The sequence below is a fragment of the Lolium rigidum genome, chromosome 7, assembly GCF_022539505.1.
Source record: "Lolium rigidum isolate FL_2022 chromosome 7, APGP_CSIRO_Lrig_0.1, whole genome shotgun sequence".
NCBI classification, from domain to species: Eukaryota; Viridiplantae; Streptophyta; class Magnoliopsida; order Poales; family Poaceae; genus Lolium; species Lolium rigidum.
Genome location: NC_061514.1, coordinates 334,533,486 through 334,552,269, shown reverse-complemented (window position 1 = coordinate 334,552,269; position 18,784 = coordinate 334,533,486). Strand labels below are relative to the sequence as shown.

General features: G+C 46.8%; 1 long non-coding RNA gene across 1 annotated transcript; it reads right to left on the bottom strand.

Annotated features, from left to right (window-relative positions):
• Nucleotides 1–462: 462 nt before the first annotated feature.
• Nucleotides 463–4,540, bottom strand: LOC124670248. The gene is made up of 3 exons (XR_006992451.1): nucleotides 4,476–4,540; nucleotides 4,247–4,305; nucleotides 463–858 (listed from the first exon to the last, which is right to left on the bottom strand). It is a non-coding gene; the product is annotated as an uncharacterized LOC124670248 (long non-coding RNA).
• Between the last annotated feature and the right edge of the window lie 14,244 nt (nucleotides 4,541–18,784).

Genomic DNA, 18,784 nt, shown 5'->3' with positions numbered 1-18,784 from the left:
TGTCGTGATCATTATCCCCAGGCAGCTGAAGAAAGGCCCGTTCGCTCCATTTACGAGTCTTGGAGGAGTAGACGTACGCCCATGCTCCGTCTCCATACTCATTCTCGTTGTCAACGGTGATGTAAACCACATGAAACGGACCCATGTGGCAGGCGCTGTGGTCACAATCGCCAACCGCACATAGCACTGCGACCCCATGATCCACGCAACCGTGTTCGTAGGGCGTAAGCAGCGGCCTCTGGCTGCCCGTCATAGGGTCCCAAACGACATACTTGGACACGCCGGCCCAGCAGTTATTGTAGTCCCAGCACTTAAGGAGGACGCGACCGTGGCGGCAGTCGAACACACTATACCTGCCGTCGGGATCACGCGGCAAGAAGCCTTTGGTGGAGGCAGGGCTCAAAAGGGATCCTTTTTTTGCGAGGTAAGTATCGAAGAATGTCAACTGCGACGGCAACCACAACAAGAGGGAGTTCTGGAAGAATCCTAGCATAGGAGGTTTTTTGTGGAAGTCACGATAGAGACGGCGGAAGCGGTGGCTGGAGAGGAGTCTGCGCCATGGCTTGCATACGACTGCCGCACGGACGAGGCTGTCAGGCTCGTTCGGCGGGAGGCGGAGGAGGATCTCTTCGACGAGTTCGACCATGTCTTCGACACGCTGAGGTGGTGGCGCCGGCGGCATGGTATCTGCTTCCATGTTTTCGAGAGTTGGAGGTCGTTTGGAGGCTAGAGGTGAGATGCGTGGGTGTTTCATCCCTTTTTATGGAAGAAATAGAAGTGGTGACTGCTCGATGCCCGCATGGCCAGCTCGTTCCCGAGGCAGTGCCGGATCTAGGAGTTTGAAGCAGGGTGATCCACCTTCATAAAAAAATTTAAACATAAATAGAACAATATCAACATACTAGCATATAATTTAAGTAAAACTCGTTTCGACTCCCGGGTCCAAATGCTCCTGTTTCTTAAGCCAATCACGTTCATCTTTTTACTGACTTGTCAGCGTATTCTCGGGTGTACTCCTTTTCGTATCTTTCGTTTTGAACAGTGCATGGACCCAGTTGCTCAGATATATTAAACGCGTAGCACCACTTTCGACCCAATGGTACATGATGGGACAGGGGAGGAATTTTCCTGTACCGATGCATGATTCATCTTCTCCATCTCCGTCAATTTTGACAAAATTGACCTAAATCTGAAAAGATCACACAAAATAACTTGGTTTCGAAAAGATTTCACAAAATAACCTTTTGCTCGACTCCGTACAAGATGGAGCCATGCTCAGTAGCACGGCTCCGTCCCATGTGGAGCCAAGATGAGAAGCATGGCGCCGTTGCAGGTGGAGCCAAACTCAATAGCACGGCTCCGTCCAGGGTGGAGCCAAGCTCATCAGCACAACACCGTCTCAGGCGGAGCCAAGCTCAGTAGCACGACTCCGTTCCAGGTGGAGCCAAGCTCAGTAGCATGGCTCCGTCCCAGGTGGAGCCATGGTCCTTAGCCGTTTTCTAACAACAATTGAGAGTGGTTCATGCATCTACTGAGGACTAAGTTTATTGAGCTCAATAGCGAGGTTTGCATCATCTCGGACCACCACCAAGGGATACTCAAGACAGTTATTTTCTATTTCGTGCTTGTTTATGTGTGCAAAATTGCCACCGGTGGGCGCTTAAACCCCTACTGCGACAGAAAGTCACCCTACAATCTAACCTTGTCAGAAAAGACTTTGAGTCACTGATGCGCGCGAAACTCGTCGAAGTAAGCGCTCTGCTGGCAGTACTTATTAGGCGCATGTAAGAAATTTTGTGGTGCCTTCAGATACTCGCCGAGTTATTATACTGTTGGTTGGTTAATAAGCGTCTCCGTTAGTTTGTTCTGATTTTCTAGAGAGTCTGGACGTCTTTCGGTTCGAGGTTATGACTACAACCTGATGCTCGTTGGTACTAGATCGCATCCATGAACCCAAACTATTAAGGAAGCACATTGCAAAGAGAAGTAGACTAATATAGCAAGGATAGGGGGTGAGGGCGAAATGGGCCGTCTAGCAGGCCCCGTATTCGGGCCGGCGGTATCGGCAGAATACGGGGCCCGTCAAACCCACCCCACCGCCCCCTACAAATACAGGGTGAAGGTGCGAGTGGGGGTCCAAACCCTCACTTGCAACCCTAGCTATATTAGTCTATCATTGCTATATTATTCTACTTCTCTTTGCAATGTGCTTCCTCAATAGTTTGGGTTCATGGATGCGATCTAGTACCAACACACATCTGGTTGTAGTCACAACCTTGAACCGAAAGACGTCCAGGCTCTCTAGAAAATCAGAACGAACTAATGGAGACGCTTATTAACCAACCAACAGTATAATAACTCGGCGAGTATCTGAAGGCACCACAAAATTTCTTACATGCGCCTAATAAGTACTGCCAGCAGAGCGCCTACTTTTGATGAGTTTCGCGCGCATCAGTGACTCAAAGTCTTTTCTGACAAGGTTAGATTGTAGGGTGACTTTCTATCGCAGTAGGGGTTTAAGCGCCCACCGGTGACAATTTTGCACACATAAACAAGCACGAAATAGAAAATAACTATCTTGAGTATCCCTTGGTGGTGGTCCGAGATGATGCAAATCTCTCTATTGAGCTAAATAAACTTAGTCCTCAGTAGATGCATGAACCACTATCAATTGTTGTTAGAAAATGGCTAAGGACCATGGCTCCACCTGGGACGGAGCCATGCTATTGAGCTTGGCTCCACCTGGAACGGAGTCGTGCTACTGAGTTTGGCTCCGCCTGAGACGGCGTTGTGCTTATGAGCTTGGCTCCACCGCAGACGGAGCCGTGCTATTGAGTTTGGCTCCACTCGCAACGGCGCCATGCTTCTCATCTTGGCTCCACATGAGACTGAAGCGCGTCATCGAGACATGACTCCATCTTGTGCGGAGCCGAGCAAAAGGTTATTTTGTGAAATCTTTTCGAAACCAAGTTATTTTGTGTGATCTTTCGAGATTTAGATTAATTTTGTCAAAATCGACTCCATCTCCATTATCGAGGCAATTATTTCTACTACTCATGCTCAATTCAGCCACGCTTGGCTTGGCGCTGTTGACTTCTCGTCTCACTGGCAATGTTGAATTGTTGATGCGGCCTGCCCGCCCGGCTCCCGCGACCCGCGCGACAACTTCGACGAGTGCCTGATGTGCTTCCTGGTTTATCCGTCCCCGTCCCATGCCTCGTCCTACTCCTGCCTACTGGATGGATCGATGGATTTAGAGCCTTTGACTGCTATTTCCCCCCAATGCAATTGCAATTTTATCCTAACCTCAACCTACCGAAGTGGTGCCTCAATGGGATTTTCACGGTTGAGTTACAAAATTGACATGGCTCATGGATGTGTTTCTCACGCAGTCACGCCCCAGCCTTCGGCTATCGAATCATGGTGTTTGCTCTTCTTCTCTCATGTGTGCTTGCAGAGTAACTACAGATAAGTCGTCCCTCGTCGTCCTTGCCGGCCCGACTGACCCCTTCACGTTCCTAGACCTTTGCTGTGTACGGACCGAGATCCAGCGTACTACCCGCCGGCCGCTGTCACAACCGTGAGCTCTGCCGAGCGCTCTTTGTCTCCCACTGCATCCGCGTTGGCTGCATCTCCACCCATCCACCAAGAAACATATCATGGGAGGCTGGGAGCTGCACGGAGGCGATGACGAGCGGGGGCGACATCAATGGCCTCCTAGGCCTGGTCGGCGTTACCGGAGGCTGTGGCTCCTCGTCACCAGGGCGGTGCTAGGCGTCGCTAGGCGTCGCGATGGCACATAATATCTCTGCAGGATCTGGTCCAATCCCATGATAGTGAGAGACCTGGTGTCTATGGCGGAAGCCGTGGCCATGGAGCTCGCCGGTGCGCACCTCCTCAATCTCCATCTGTGTTGATTTTGTTTTGAAACCGTAAGTTTGCTGCGACGCAAGTCAAGCAAACGGCCAACTTACAGCAGCCGTTCCAGCACGTTCTGAATCAGGGTCCACTGCATTAAATCGGCATGTGCTTTACAATGTATACTGATTTTCTACTCACACTTGGCCACGACGAAAATGACTGGTCACACATCCCAAGTCCAGGATTCACGGTCCAGATAGCAGGAGCAAATGAGCCCGGGTGCCAAAACGCTGCCCCCATAATTTAACACTACCCTTACTGTCTTACAAATATATAATAATACATGGTTAAATGTGAATTTTACATAAAATTGGCCTACATATACCTTGAAAAGCTCAAAGAAGACTACTTTTTATGGGGCTTACATCTCCGGTCCTCTTCACTCTTCAAAAGTTCGACAACAAAAGTGTTTCAATCTATTTTGATAATTGGCTGCAATACATTTGACATCGATCCTAAACAATCAATCATTCCTAACTTGCAATAACTTGTAAAATGTCTACAATTTTGAGTTGCCAAAGCAGAATAGCAAAACTGCAGAAGCCAGAAGGTACCTAATTCGTGGGGCGGTGGGGGTGGGGCGTTGCCGGCCTTCTTCACGCCGCTGGAGGCGTGCAGGGCGAACGCCGGAAGGGAAGGGGAGGCGTGGGGCGCCGCCGGCCTTCTTCTCCGCCGGCTGCCGCTAGGGTTCAGGGGGACCGGGGAAGGGAAGGGGAGGCGCTGGGCGGCGGGGACTTGGAAGGTGCGGGGCGAGGAGGAAGATCGGTGGCAGAAGGTGGCGGGCTGGCGGTGGCCGGAGGGTGGTGTCACCGGCGACGGAGAGGGAGCGACGGCGTCTTGCGGCGACGGAGAGGGAGCGACGGCGTCTTCCAGCGACGCTGCATCGGTAATGGGCCAAAATCCTAAATGCCACCGTCTGGATCCGCCAATGTCCCGAGGTAACATTGAATGCCAACGAGTGTCAAAGCAAACCTGTTCCGTTTCACACTACCCTCCCTCCCTTGTTTCCTTTTTTTTTTTTGAACACTCCGTTTTTATTGATCTAGCAACATCTTAAAAAGACAAGCGTGCACTGAGACACGCAAGACATTGAGGTTATACTTGCATTTAGACAAGCTCCATTGTCTGTACGTAAGCACCTGAAACTAAAAGGTCTATTCTGAAGTTTAAGAGCTACTCCCTCCGTCCACAAATAAGTGTACCTGCGGGATTTTCAAGATAAATTATGAGGTGGAATGAAAAGTATATTGGGAACATGCATCTCTCCTCTTTAATTCTTTCACCTCCAATAAGCTAAGTGCATGTAGAAAACAAGAGAAATATGTGCTCAATATTATTGGGTTTGATTTCCGTGCGATGAGAGAGAAGCAATTAAATTGCATTGGGAAGATAGGAGTACACTCTTTTGTGGACAAAGTTTAGAAGCTAGATGTCCACTTATTTGAGGACGGAGGGAGTAATCTAGCATGATGATGTGCTCTGAAATTGTTGCTCCTAGAAATATGAAAGACCTTCGAGGCATCAAAGGAAGAGATAGCTGCCATGTGAGCAAGTTGTGGCCTGATTGTCCAATGTCCTGGAGCGAGATGCAGATCCTGAGCAGCAGCAGCAGTTGCCAAAGTGGCATTGTCCGTTAAGTAGGTTGGCTGCTGAATGTGGAGCAGCTCTACGAGCTGGATTGCAAGCAACAAACCAAAAGCTTCAGCCTGAATAGCTGATGAGGCTGGCGGTGAGATGGCCGAGATGCAAATCTGGGAGCAATTTCTATCACCACAAATCTGCATAAAAATACCTAAACCCGCAGGCGCTGGCTGGCCGTCAAGTCCTGGAGACCAAGCAGCGTCAAAGAAAATGATGGATCCAGATATGTTTGCGATGTTCCTAACTGTAGCCCCTAGTGATGGAGTCATCTGCCGAATGGACGCAACCTGCAGTTGTATGGTATCATCTGATGTTGCTTCAGTTGAATTGCGATCTTGAAAAGAGTTTGCATCTTCTAATTTGGTTCCCTGGATAATTGCATTTGCTGCCGCGAACACCTGATAAGGACTGCAACGTTTCCTGCAAAAGTGTGTTGTTCCGAGCTTTCCAAAGACACCACAAGAAAGTGAAAGTGTATAAAGAAGTGGTATTAATATGTGGGTGCCTTGAATTAATAAGATACTGAATCATGTCAGGAACTGAACGATGACGATGATTTGCAGCTATCAGTTCAGTTTTAATATACCAAGGTGAACAAAACCAAGCTGCCTTAGAAAATGGACAGAGGAAGAGCATGTGCATTTCATCTTCAACGTTACCACATTGCAATTTTCTTTGATATGTTGAGAGAACTTACTCGCTCTCTTACCAGTAGGAAGAGCTCTCCTAAGAAGTCTCCAGGCAAAAGTCTGAATTCGTGGTGCCATCTGCTTATCTTGCCAGACCTGATTAAGAAGGGCTATGATTTCCTGCGGAATAATCTTCGGACATTGTCTTGGAGGCTCCCTTGTTTCCTTCGCAATGAGTATGCAAAGCAAAGTGCAAACAGACCACTTTTCCTTTTTTCCTTCATAATAGGTTTTTTTTGGCGAGGTTGGTTCATCGCAATGTTGTTTTTCACATGTGCTAGGCTAAGTTTAGGCTGACTGGTTCGCCACGGCGTTTTGCTCACGTTCATCACACGGTTCTCAAAGCGGTCCAAAAGTTAGCTCCTAGGCACGCTTGATTCGGGCGTTCTCGGCAAGTAGACATTGGCGAGAGCAACGTGAGAAAAGGCGTGCACGCGTGGGGAAAAGAGGGGAGAAGCCGTCACGCATCAAGAAGGAGCGCCATAAATTGGCTCACCGCCTTCTCTCCTCTCACTCATTTTTCTCACCAGCACACCCGCTCATCTTCTCTCCTTCCTCTCCCATCGGCGATTCCACTCGGCCTCCAGTAGATCGAAGAATACTGCTGCAACGGCGGAGAAGCTGACACTCGAAGCCCTCATCCAGAGGACTTCATCGACTTCGATGACATCACATTTTTTCTCTGGTTCAGATAGTGCTCCTCGAGGTTCGTCAACGCTTGTAAGTTATCAAACACTCTGAGCCGCTTGAAAATGCGTAGATCTATGTTACCAAGCTTATTGTCGTGTCTAATTGTTGCACGACTGATTTGTACTTTTTTGCTGATTTAGACGGTCAATCTAGGTAGCGGGCTAAGTGGGACCGTAGGAGAAAGCCCATGCGAGCAACCAAACTCGCCCTCCAAGAACAGGCAACCAATGGTTGCATGTTTTTCCATTAAAATTTAGAAAGGGGGTTTTACATAGTTTTCATTACACCTCTCTGGCAATAAGAGCAAGTTTAGTAGTATAACTAACTGCTAGTTATAAGCAAATGTCATGTCATTTATAGTTATCTTTCTAGTGTATACAATAATATGCTATAAAAATATACTATTTTATCAATACATGACCTACATTTCATTCTTACAAAGTGTCTAGGAGCATGTGTTAGAACTAGCTCTTGCATATTTCCTCCGTACTCAAATAAGTGTACCTTAGAACATGTCTTAAGTCAAATTTTATTAACTTTGACCATCTTTCTAGAAAAATGTAGCAGCATTTATGACATTAAACTAATATGGTCAGATTCATCTTGACATGTATTTTCATAATATAGCAATTTGATGTCACATATGTTGCTTTTTTTTTGTAAAAAACAATCAAACTTGAAAATGTTTGACTTCTAAAAAAGAAAAACATACACTTATTTGCGGATGGAGGGAGTAGGCCCACTTACCTTCTCTCTCGTCTTCTTCCTCCTCCAACTATGCAAGAGTATATTATTTTAATCATTATAGCTAGTTGATTAGATCTTATTGTACTTGCCCTTGTGCCTACTCGCTTTTAGCTTTGCCAACTCTCATAGAGTTAGTTATGCTAACACTGCATCAACCATGACATTTACCATCGTGTTTTTAATGTTCAAGGTCCGCACATTTCCTTCTAGCCAAAATCTTCCCATGCCTGCGATCGCCAAGACACTTCTCTCTTTCCTTCTCTTTATTTGTTGTGGCTCGTGGCAACTGAATACCACCATACTCTAACTGACTCATGTTGCATGGGTATCATGCCCGCCCTTGTGCTTGACATAGGCGAAACCAAAATTCTCGGAAGAGGGGAAAACTTATAAGCAAATGATCAATGCTCTCACTACTATAGAAACCCTTACTAGCGATAGGCATATTTTGCACATCATTGACGAGCAAGATGATTCTCACTAGTATGTTGCCACTAGCACTGCCCGTCACTAATGATGAGAAGGTTTCCACTGGTAGGTGTTCTAATGATAGGTAGAAAGGATATATGCCATTGGTACAATGAAAGGCCACATCCATGTTAGGTTCTCTAGTGGTTGGCCCATTATCATGACTGTCAATGGTATGCATTTTTGTATTAAAAAATAATTACATTTTTAATGAATATGCAATAACAAGCATGCAAGGTACTGTTATCACCAGAATTTGACCGGATCAGAGGTGGGCCGCGATCAAGATGGACTTGAAGAATCTACATGGAAGAAATACGTGAATCGGCCTTTATATGCAAAGTTTGGGCTAGTTAGCCCGTGTATCTTAATATAGTAGATCGCATCTTAGTTTAGAAGTTAGAGTTTTACCCGTGCACGGTTCGGTGCACGCTGAATTAGAAAGTCCCCTGGACTATAAATATGTATCTAGGGTTTATGGAATAAACAACAACCAACGTTCAACACAATCAATCTCGGCGCATCGCCAACTCCTTCATCTCGAGGGTTTCTCCGGTAAGCACCATGCTGCCTAGATCGCATCTTGCGATCTAGGCAGCATAAGCTTATTCACGTTGTTCACGCGTTGCTCGTGCTGAAGCCTTTTTGATGGCGAGCAACGTAGTTATCTTAGGTGTGTTAGGGTTAGCATTGTTCTCCGTATCATATGCTGTCGTAGTGCAACCCTTATGCATCTAGCCGCCCTTACACCTATCTTAGGTGTAGGGGCGGCACCCCGCTTGATCATTGTTTAGTAGATCCGATCCGTTACGGTTGCTCCTTGTTCTTCAAGGATTAGTTTAATATCCGCAATAGTTAGGCCTTACAAAGGGTTGGAGGATCCAGCGGCGTGTAGGGTGTAGTCTGTTGGCCCTAGACGGGATGTTCCGAGGATCAACCTCGTGTTGGTTTTTAGGCCCTGTCTAGGATTGGCTTACGATCACCGTACGCGAGCGCGAGGCCCAATCGTGAGTAGGATGATCCGATTATGCGGTGAAAACCCTAAATCGTCGTAGATCCAATTAGCTTTATCTTGATCAAGCAGGACCACCATATATTCGGACACCTTGTACGAATCATGGGTGGATCGGAACTTTGAGCCGATTCACAGGATAACCTGAGAGCCGATCGAGGCTCGTATTTAACGTTTACGTGTGTGCCCTGCAGGAAACTAAGCGAGGCATCATCCAACACCTTCCTGACCAGGTATAGTTCAGGTGGCACGCCCTTGCGACAGCATCGGACGTGTGACCGGAAGGCTTTGCGGGCCGTCGCTCCGAGGGACTAGGGCCAGCCGCAGCCCTGAGTTGTTCCCGGCTCTACGGTGTTGCCAGTCGTTGCTCGACGGTGGGTTTCTGACCGCAACACATTCTGGCACGCCCGGTGGGACAATCTTCGACATCCACCGCATCGCCATCTACATCCGAGATGGCGGAAAGCACTCCGGTCAAGTACGAGGATCTGACTGACGAGCTCAAGAAGAAACATGACGAGAACAAGGCAGTCCTCGAGGCCGAACTAATCGGCTCCTTTGAAAAGACCCGTTCACACGATGTCAAGCTTAATGGGAACGCACGTCCGTGGCCTGGCGTCAACATGGTGGATCTCAGCCACTCCTTAAGGGAGACAGGGCTCTCCTTTGGTGTCAACATGGCCGGGCTCGCCAGCCGCCATGACAAAGACAAGGCAGAGAGCAGCCAATCCCGGGGCAAGGGTAAAGAGGAGGCCGATCCAGGCGACCGGCCCCAAGATGATGACAGACGGTACCTGGCAGAGGAGGAAGAGAGAAGCGTGCGGGATCAACGTCCATTCTCCGCACATCTCCTCAACAAATATGAGCAGCAGTATGACCGACGTCGGCGCTACGACATAGGTGATGAGAGGTATCGTCGGTCTGATGCAGAGGACAGAAGGTATCGTCGGCATGATAGAAACGACGACAGGTACAATCGTCACGCTAGAGGGAGGTCAAGGGAGCAGGACGACATGGATAGGCACTAGGACTGCCCCTTCTTCAGACACTGCTGGGATTCAGGAATGAGCCGATTGCCTACAATCGGCAATTGCCCAGAATGCAAACGAAGGAAGAGGGATACAGCTAACGTGTCCGTGTTCAAACGTCTAGGGCCTCTCCCGCCTCGGAACAAACAGGTTGAGCCTGCTCGGGTGGAAGATCTCGAGGAACTAGAGGACGATGATGAAGAAGACAGATATCATCGGCCAAGGTGGTGCCCTGATGGGCTCAGCCGTTCCCAAAAGCGAAGGGTTCAGCGACTACGTGGATTAGAGGAAGCTGAAAGGTTATACCTACACACGTTGAGGAAGGCGCGGCCTGATCTAGCCGCTAAAATTCAGCGAACCCTGGACGAAGAAGGTCGGCCACAAAGAAAAGAGTGGCGCCCCAAGCAAAGGAAAGCCGATGATGAAACATCGGCTGGCACAAACATGGTGCTCGTCCTTCCAACGGAGTTTGGTGCTCCGGGATTACACGAGGCACCCAGTTTCAACGACTGCGAGCGCATCAACGTGACACAGGATGGGACCAGGTTGGTTTCACCCACGGACCCGACTGTGTAGCGAAACGCAGCGTCTATGGACAAACGTGGCGATGCCGATCCAGGAGATCGGCCCCAAAGATTTCTGAAGGAAGCAAAAACCTTCATCGAGCAAGCAACGTGGAGGCCGATTCCAGCAATCGGCCAAAAAATTATCCTCACCATCCATTCTGCCTGAATTCAGCATTGATCTAATAGGCGATGGGTTTACGTCGGCTGAGGAGCTGGAGGAAGTCCACACTGGTCCTAGCAGAGCCGACGTTCACATAGAGTGCCTTGGCTAATCATAGAGCCGATTTCAGCAGTTACCTGGCAGAATCGGCTCGGGGGGCACCTACGTGGATACAACACGAGGATATGAAGAGAAAGTGTCTTCCTAATGCCCAGCAGCTCAAGATAATCTTTGATGATGGGTATTGAAGCATGGGGGCCGATACATAAATCGGCCGTAAAAATTAAATCGGCCGTAAAAATTCAAAAAAATTTAAGCACAGCCGATGCGCAGACATCGACTTAAGGATAGGAAGCCGGTGCATGGCCATCGACTCAAAAGGTACAACAATGAAGACGGTACAGAGTCTTATAATGCTTTCAATATGTCTTTTATGTGAGTTTTGCTGTACCGGTTCATACTTGTGTTTGCTTTAAACAACCTTGCTAGCCTAAACCTTGTATCGAGAGGAATACTTCTCATGCATCCAAAATCCTTGAGCCAAACACTATGCCACTTGTGTCCACCATACCTACCTACTACATAGTATTTCTCCGCCATTCCAAAGTAAATTGCTTGAGTGCTACCTTTGAAATTTCTATTCTTTATCTTTGCAATATATAGCTCATGGGACAAATAGCTTAAAACCTATTGTGGTATTGAATATGTACTTATGTATATTATTTCTTATTAAGTTGCTTGTTGGGCGATAACCATGTTCCTGGGGACGCCATCAACTATTTCTTTGTTGAATATCATGTGAGTTGCTATGCATGTTCGTCTTGTCTGAAGTAAGGGTGATTTATCATGATCAAATGGTTTGAGTATGCATATTGTTAGAGAAGAACATTGGGCCGCTAACTAAAGCCATGATCCATGGTGGAAGTTTCAGTTTGGACAACGAACCTCAATCTCTTATGAGAATTTTATCTGTTGTTGAATGCTTATGCATTAAAGAGGAGTCCACTATCTGTTGTCTATGTTGTCCCGGTATGGATGTCTAAGTTGAGAATAATCAAAAGCGAGAAATCCAATGCGAGATTTCTCCTTAGACTTTTGTACAGGCGGCATAGAGGTACCCCTTTGTGACACTTGGTTAAAACGTATGCTATGCTATGATAATCCATGTAAATCCAAGCTAATTAGGACAAGGTGCGGGTACTATTGGCATACTATGCATGAGGCTTGCAACTTGTAGGATATAATTTACATAACTCATATGCTTTATTACTACCGTTGACAAAGTTGTTTCTTATTTTCAAAATAAAAGCTCTAGCACAAATATAGCAATCCATGCTTCCCTCTACGAAGGGCCTTTCTTCTACTTTTATTGTTGAGTCAGTTTACCCATTTCCTTCTATCTAAAAAAGCAAACACTTGTGTTAACTGTGCATTGATTCCTACATACTTGCATATTGCACTTGATATATTACTTTATGTTGACAATATCCAAAAGATATACACAAGACTTCAGAGTACCAGGTTCAGTGGGCTTGTTTGAATATGTAGTCATGACATTTGGACTGAAGAACGCTGGCGCAACGTACCAAAGAGCCATGAACTACATATTTCATGATCTGATCGGCAAACTGGTTGAGATCTACATTGGTGACGTGGTGGTCAAGTCTGTCTCCGTAGAGGGACACTTGGAGGATTTACGACGCATCCGGGACCGAACTAGTAAATTCGACTAAGGATGAATCCAAAGAAGTGTGCATTTGGAGTGACGGCCGGTCGATTCTTGGGCTTCTTGGTTCATGAACGCGGAATTGAGATCGGCCTAAAAAGTCAGGAGGAAGTGCGCACAATGAAGCCGCCTATCACGAAAAAGGAACTACAGTGTCAAATCGTGCAGAGAAGTTGAGAAGGCAAGGCGATATGATGAAAAGCTCTGCAACGGTTCTGCTCTGTCATGACATGACCCTTCGAAGGAAAAGCATAATGATTTTGGAAATGTCATTTCCAAAACCAGGGGGCATGTGTTATCACCAGAATTTGACCGGATCAGAGGTGGGCCGCGATCAAGATGGACTTGAAGAATCTACATGGAAGAAATACGTGAATCGGCCTTTATATGCAAAGTTTGGGCTAGTTAGCCCGTGTATCTTAATATAGTAGATCGCATCTTAGTTTAGAAGTTAGAGTTTTACCCGTGCACGGTTCGGTGCACGCTTGAATTAGAAAGTCCCCTGGACTATAAATATGTATCTAGGGTTTATGGAATAAACAACAACCAACGTTCAACACAATCAATCTCGGCGCATCGCCAACTCCTTCATCTCGAGGGTTTCTCCGGTAAGCACCATGCTGCCTAGATCGCATCTTGCGATCTAGGCAGCATAAGCTTATTCACGTTGTTCACGCGTTGCTCGTGCTGAAGCTTTTTTGATGGCGAGCAACGTAGTTATCTTAGGTGTGTTAGGGTTAGCATTGTTCTCCGTATCATATGCTGTCGTAGTGCGACCCTTATGCATCTAGCCGCCCTTACACCTATCTTAGGTGTAGGGGCGGCACCCCGCTTGATCATTGTTTAGTAGATCCGATCCGTTACGGTTGCTCCTTGTTCTTCAAGGATTAGTTTAATATCCGCAATAGTTAGGCCTTACAAAGGGTTGGAGGATCCAGCGGCGTGTAGGGTGTAGTCTGTTGGCCCTAGACAGGATGTTCCGAGGATCAACCTCGTGTTGGTTTTTAGGCCCTGTCTAGGATTGGCTTACGATCACCGTACGCGAGCGCGAGGCCCAATCGTGAGTAGGATGATCTGATTATGCGGTGAAAACCCTAAATCGTCGTAGATCGCATTAGCTTTATCTTGATCAAGCAGGACCACCATATATTCGGACACCTTGTACGAATCATGGGTGGATCGGCTCTTTGAGCCGATTCACGAGATAACCCGAGAGCCGATCGAGGCTCGTATTTAACGTTTACGTGTGTGCCCTGCAGGAAACTAAGCGAGGCATCATCCAACACCTTCCCGACCGGGTATAGGTCAGGTGGCACGCCCTTGCGACAGGCATCGGACGTGTGACCAGAAGGCTTTGCGGGCCGTCGCTCTGAGGGACTAGGGCCAGCCGCAGCCCTGAGTTGTTCCCGGCTCTACGGTGTTGCCAGTCGTTGCTCGACGGTGGGTTTCTGACCGCAACAGGTACAATATAGCATTCCGTAGGCAGAATCCCGTATTAAACTCAACGAAATCATAGTATAAAGCATGTGTATCAGACAGGACATTTTACTCCAAAGCAAAAGTTCAAGATCAATTACACAAATTTTAAACAGTTCTAAATTATTTAACTTGCACCGGAACTATAAGAATCCATGCAGTGTTGGCACACCGTGAGTTAGCATTATTGACCGAAGAAGCAGCTGCTTGCACATATATCTGGAGATGTCGTTAAATGCTCTGACCTGCCACGTCTTGCCGCCTACCGTCGGATTGCCCTTGGTTGGTCTACCGTGCTACTATAATCAAGTATTTGAGTACGGAGGAAGTGCTTTTCAGTACGAATCCAACGATGCTAATTACATATAATATAATCAAGATTTTGTTGCTTAATTTTTATGATCAAAGTTTATCTTGAAATACGTGTGCGCCTTATTCCTTCAAACGGAGGTAGTAAGTGTACGTTAGAACATATCTTAAGTCAAATTTTATTAACTTTGACCATCTTCCTAGAAAAATGTAGTAGCACTTATGACATTAAACTAATATGGTTAGATTCATCTTGACATGTAGTTCCATAATATAGCAATTTGATGTCACATGTATTGCTATTTTTTGTAAAAAAACAATCAAACTTGAAAAAAGTTTGACTTCTAAAAATGAAAATTATACACTTATTTGCGGGCGGAGGGAGTAAGCCCACTAACCTTCTCTCTCGTCTTCTTCCTCCTCCAACTACGCAAGAGTATATTATTTTAATCATTAGGGCATCTCCAGCGGCGCGATGCAAATCGGTGTCCACGAGCGTCCGTTTGCGTCGCGCGGCGGACGCGAGAAAGGCCGTTTTTGTCCGCGCGTCCGTTCGCGCCTGGGGGTGCCTCCAGCGGCGCGACGTATTTCCACGTCGGCATGAATTATGAAGTTTGAAAACAACAAAATAAAGAGTTTCAACGAACTCATAGTTATTACATCCAAATTTTAAAAAGTCTACATGAAAATAAGATGGTATTCCTCTAGGCATGGTCTTCATGGCCAGCCAATGCCCACTGATGCTCAATCAGATCCGTCTGCAGCCGTTTGGACACGTTCTCGTCAGTGACTTCTACATTCATATGCAGATAGTTCTCCCAAGATAAAACCCCAGGAAGTGGCGCAACCAGCTTACCTTGGAATTTCCAGTGGTTCTCATTGCGGCCATCAGGATGCTCGTTCTCAACGATCATGTTGTGCATGATCACGTAGCATGTCATCACCTCATGCATGGTCTTTAGCGACCATGTTCTTGCCGGGTGATGGACAATTGCCCACCGAGCTTGGAGCACACCAAATCCGCGTTCCACATCTTTTCTGCAAGCCTCTTGCATCTTGGCAAACCTCCTCGTCTTCTCGGAGTTTGGATTACGGACATTCTTCACCCGTGTGGCTCAGTCAGGGTAGATTCAATCAACAAGATAATATGGCTTGTCATATTCATTTCCATTGACCTCATAGCTCACCCGGGGAGCTTTGCCTTGCATGAGCCTGTTGAAAACCGGTGATCGGTGCAACACATTGATGTTATTGTTGGAACCGGCCATGCCAAAGAATGAATGCCAAATCCATAAATCTTGAGATATGACAAAAGAATGACAGTCCGTCCCTCCGCATGGTTGTACTGACCCTGCCATCCAAATGGACAGTTCTTTTACTCCCAGTGCATGCAATCTATGTTGTCAATCATTCCTAGGAACCGTCTAGACTCGTTGATAGACAAGAGCCGCCTTGTATTCTCAACATTTGGTCCCTACAGTAATGTTGTCCGAACATGGCAATCACGGCTCGACAAAACCTGTACATGGCCTTAAGGCAGGTTCTCTCACCCATTCAAAGATACTCATTGAATATATCAGTAGCCATTCCATATGAAAGCATGTGAATAGCCACAGAGCATTTTTGGTAGGAGGTGAAGCCTAGCGCACCTGTTGCATCGGGCCTGCATTGGAAGTAGGGGTCGTAGTGTCTGACGCCCCGGAGAATGACCATGAACAGCTCCCTTGACATCCTGTACCGGCGCCGGAACATTTTTTCCTTGAATACCGGATCGGTGAGGTGGAAGTAGTCCTTCTGGAGCCGGAGCTGCCCTTCCACTCTATTGCCCGGCAGGTTTTTGAGCGGCCCTTGACAGATCCCCGGTGCACCGACCCCTCATTTGAAGTGAACTCGTGGATCATGGAGGACGCAGTAGTTGCCAATGTCCGCGTCGACTGATCGGACTCCTCATCGGAAGAGGAGTCAATGAACTCCACATGAAACTTCTCCAGCATCTGCCACATGTCCATCTGCGTGGGTACGAACTGTGGATCAATGGCCGCGCACAATAGCCGAAAACAGGAGAAAAAACCTACCGGCGCAATTGACCGAATAGGTTGTGGGCGCGCATGGAAGGGCGGCGCAACCGACAACATTTGGCCCCCAAACAGCCGGCAGGTACACGCTGGAGCCAACCCCGAGTACGATCCTGCTCTCCCGCGCGGCGAGAACCGAGCCGGATGGCGAGTACTGCGGCGCTGCGGTGGGATGGCGGCGGGTGGGGTTGGGATGGTGGCGTCACACTAGGTCAGCAAAGAAGGGGAAAAAGAAGCAAATCGAAGAGGTCGATTTCGCTGTCCCTGACTTGCGGGACCGGGTAGGAAAAGGAGGACGCTCGGCGCGACCGCGGAGCATTCGCGGGGACGCAAACCTGACGCATATTTGGGCCAGGCTTGTGTCGCCGCGGACGGCCCAGTCAGTTTGTGTCGCCCTGCTGGAGGAGGGCCCAGACGTATTTTTGGTCACGACGGACACAAACGGTCGCTCAGCGTCCATTTGTGTCGCCCCGTTGGAGATGCCCTTATAGCTAGCTGACTAGAACTTATTGTACTTGCCCTCGTGCCTACTCGCTTTTAGCTTTGCCAACTCCCATAGAGTTAGTTCTGCAAACACTGCATCAACCATCACATTTACCATCGAGTTTTTTATGTTGAAGGTCCGCACATTTCCTTCTAGCCAAAATCTTCCCATGCCTGGGATCGCCAAGACACTTCTTTCTTTCCTTCTCTTCATTTGTTGGCTCATGGCAACTGAATACCACCATCCTCTAACCTACTCATGTTGTGTGGGTATCATGCCTGCCCTTGTGCTTGACATAGGCGAAACCAAAATTCTCGGGAGAGAGGACAACTTATAAGCAAATGATCAATGCTCACACTACTACATAAACCCTTACTAGTGATAGGCATGTTTTGCACATCATTGACGAGCAAGATGATTCTCACTAGTATGTTGCCACTAGCACTCCCCGTCACTAATGATGAAGGTTTCCCGTCACTGGTAGGTGTTCTAGTGATAAGTACAAATGATATATGCCATTGGTACGATGAAAGGCCACATCCATGTTAGGTTCTCTAGTGGCTGACCCATTAGCATGATTGTCAATGGTATGCATTTTTATATTAAAAAAATAATTACATTTTTTATGAATATGCAATAACAAGCATGCAAGGTACAATATAGCATTCTGTAGGCAGAATCCCGTATTAAACTCAACGAAATCATAGTACAAAGCATGTGTATTACACGGGACATTTTACTCCAAAGCCAAAGTTCAAGATCAATTACACAAATTTTAAACACTTCTAAAATATTTAACTTGCACCGGAACTATAAGAATCCATGCAGTGTTGGCACACCGTGAGTTAGCATTGTTGACCGAAGAAGCAGCTGCTTGCACAGATCTGGAGATGTCGTTAATGCTCTGACCTGCCACGTCTTTCCGCCTACCGTCGGATTGCCCTTGGTTGGTCTACCGTACTAGTTCATTGCTGCCAAAAGCTCTGGGTGCAATCAAATTGTGGTTGGGGTCGCTAGTAGTCTAGGCCAGTACTTCCATTACCCACTACCACTAGTCCAACAAATCTAAGGTTACCACAGTTTCAAACCATGTACAGAAGGTAAAAAACTTCATTCACTAAATTATCACAGTAATATGAGGAGAGGCTGCTCTGCTCACCTTGAATTCTGATGCATGTGTTGTGCCTACTTTGGCATACATCTTAGTTCCATGCTCCATAAGCAATTCATATCAGTATATATGTAAATCTCCACTGATAAAAAAATAATTGGATGTACATGACCATTTCAACGACTGGAACATACATGATCATTGTTTACTGAGCAATGTCCAACTAATTTCCTAACTATTTTAGGGATTCTCAAAGAGCTAGAACAATCTTCTTCAACTGAAATCAGCACATGTACAGAAGTTAGACAAGATGATATGTTTACATCAAACTGCAGATATCTCTCTTGCAATGGGACATTCACATGTGAACTACTTGATCTTGATCACAAAAGGTACAGTAGTCTAGCGCTTGTCCAGCAGCGGTTTCTCAATGCCAGCAAACAAAAAATATTTTATTTCATCGGATCCCAGCTTTTCTGCACCACCCTCGCATAATGTTCTTCTACTTGGCCCAAGAAAAATGTTCTATATGCTGTGAAAATCTATCTCTTGCTACCCAACAGAGTATTAATTTCTTTTACCAAGAACAGACTATTAGTATTTTGCAGGAACAAGATGATAAAATCCTAAGTTTGGGGATGCCCATGCACCCCCAAGAAATATATATATATATATATATAT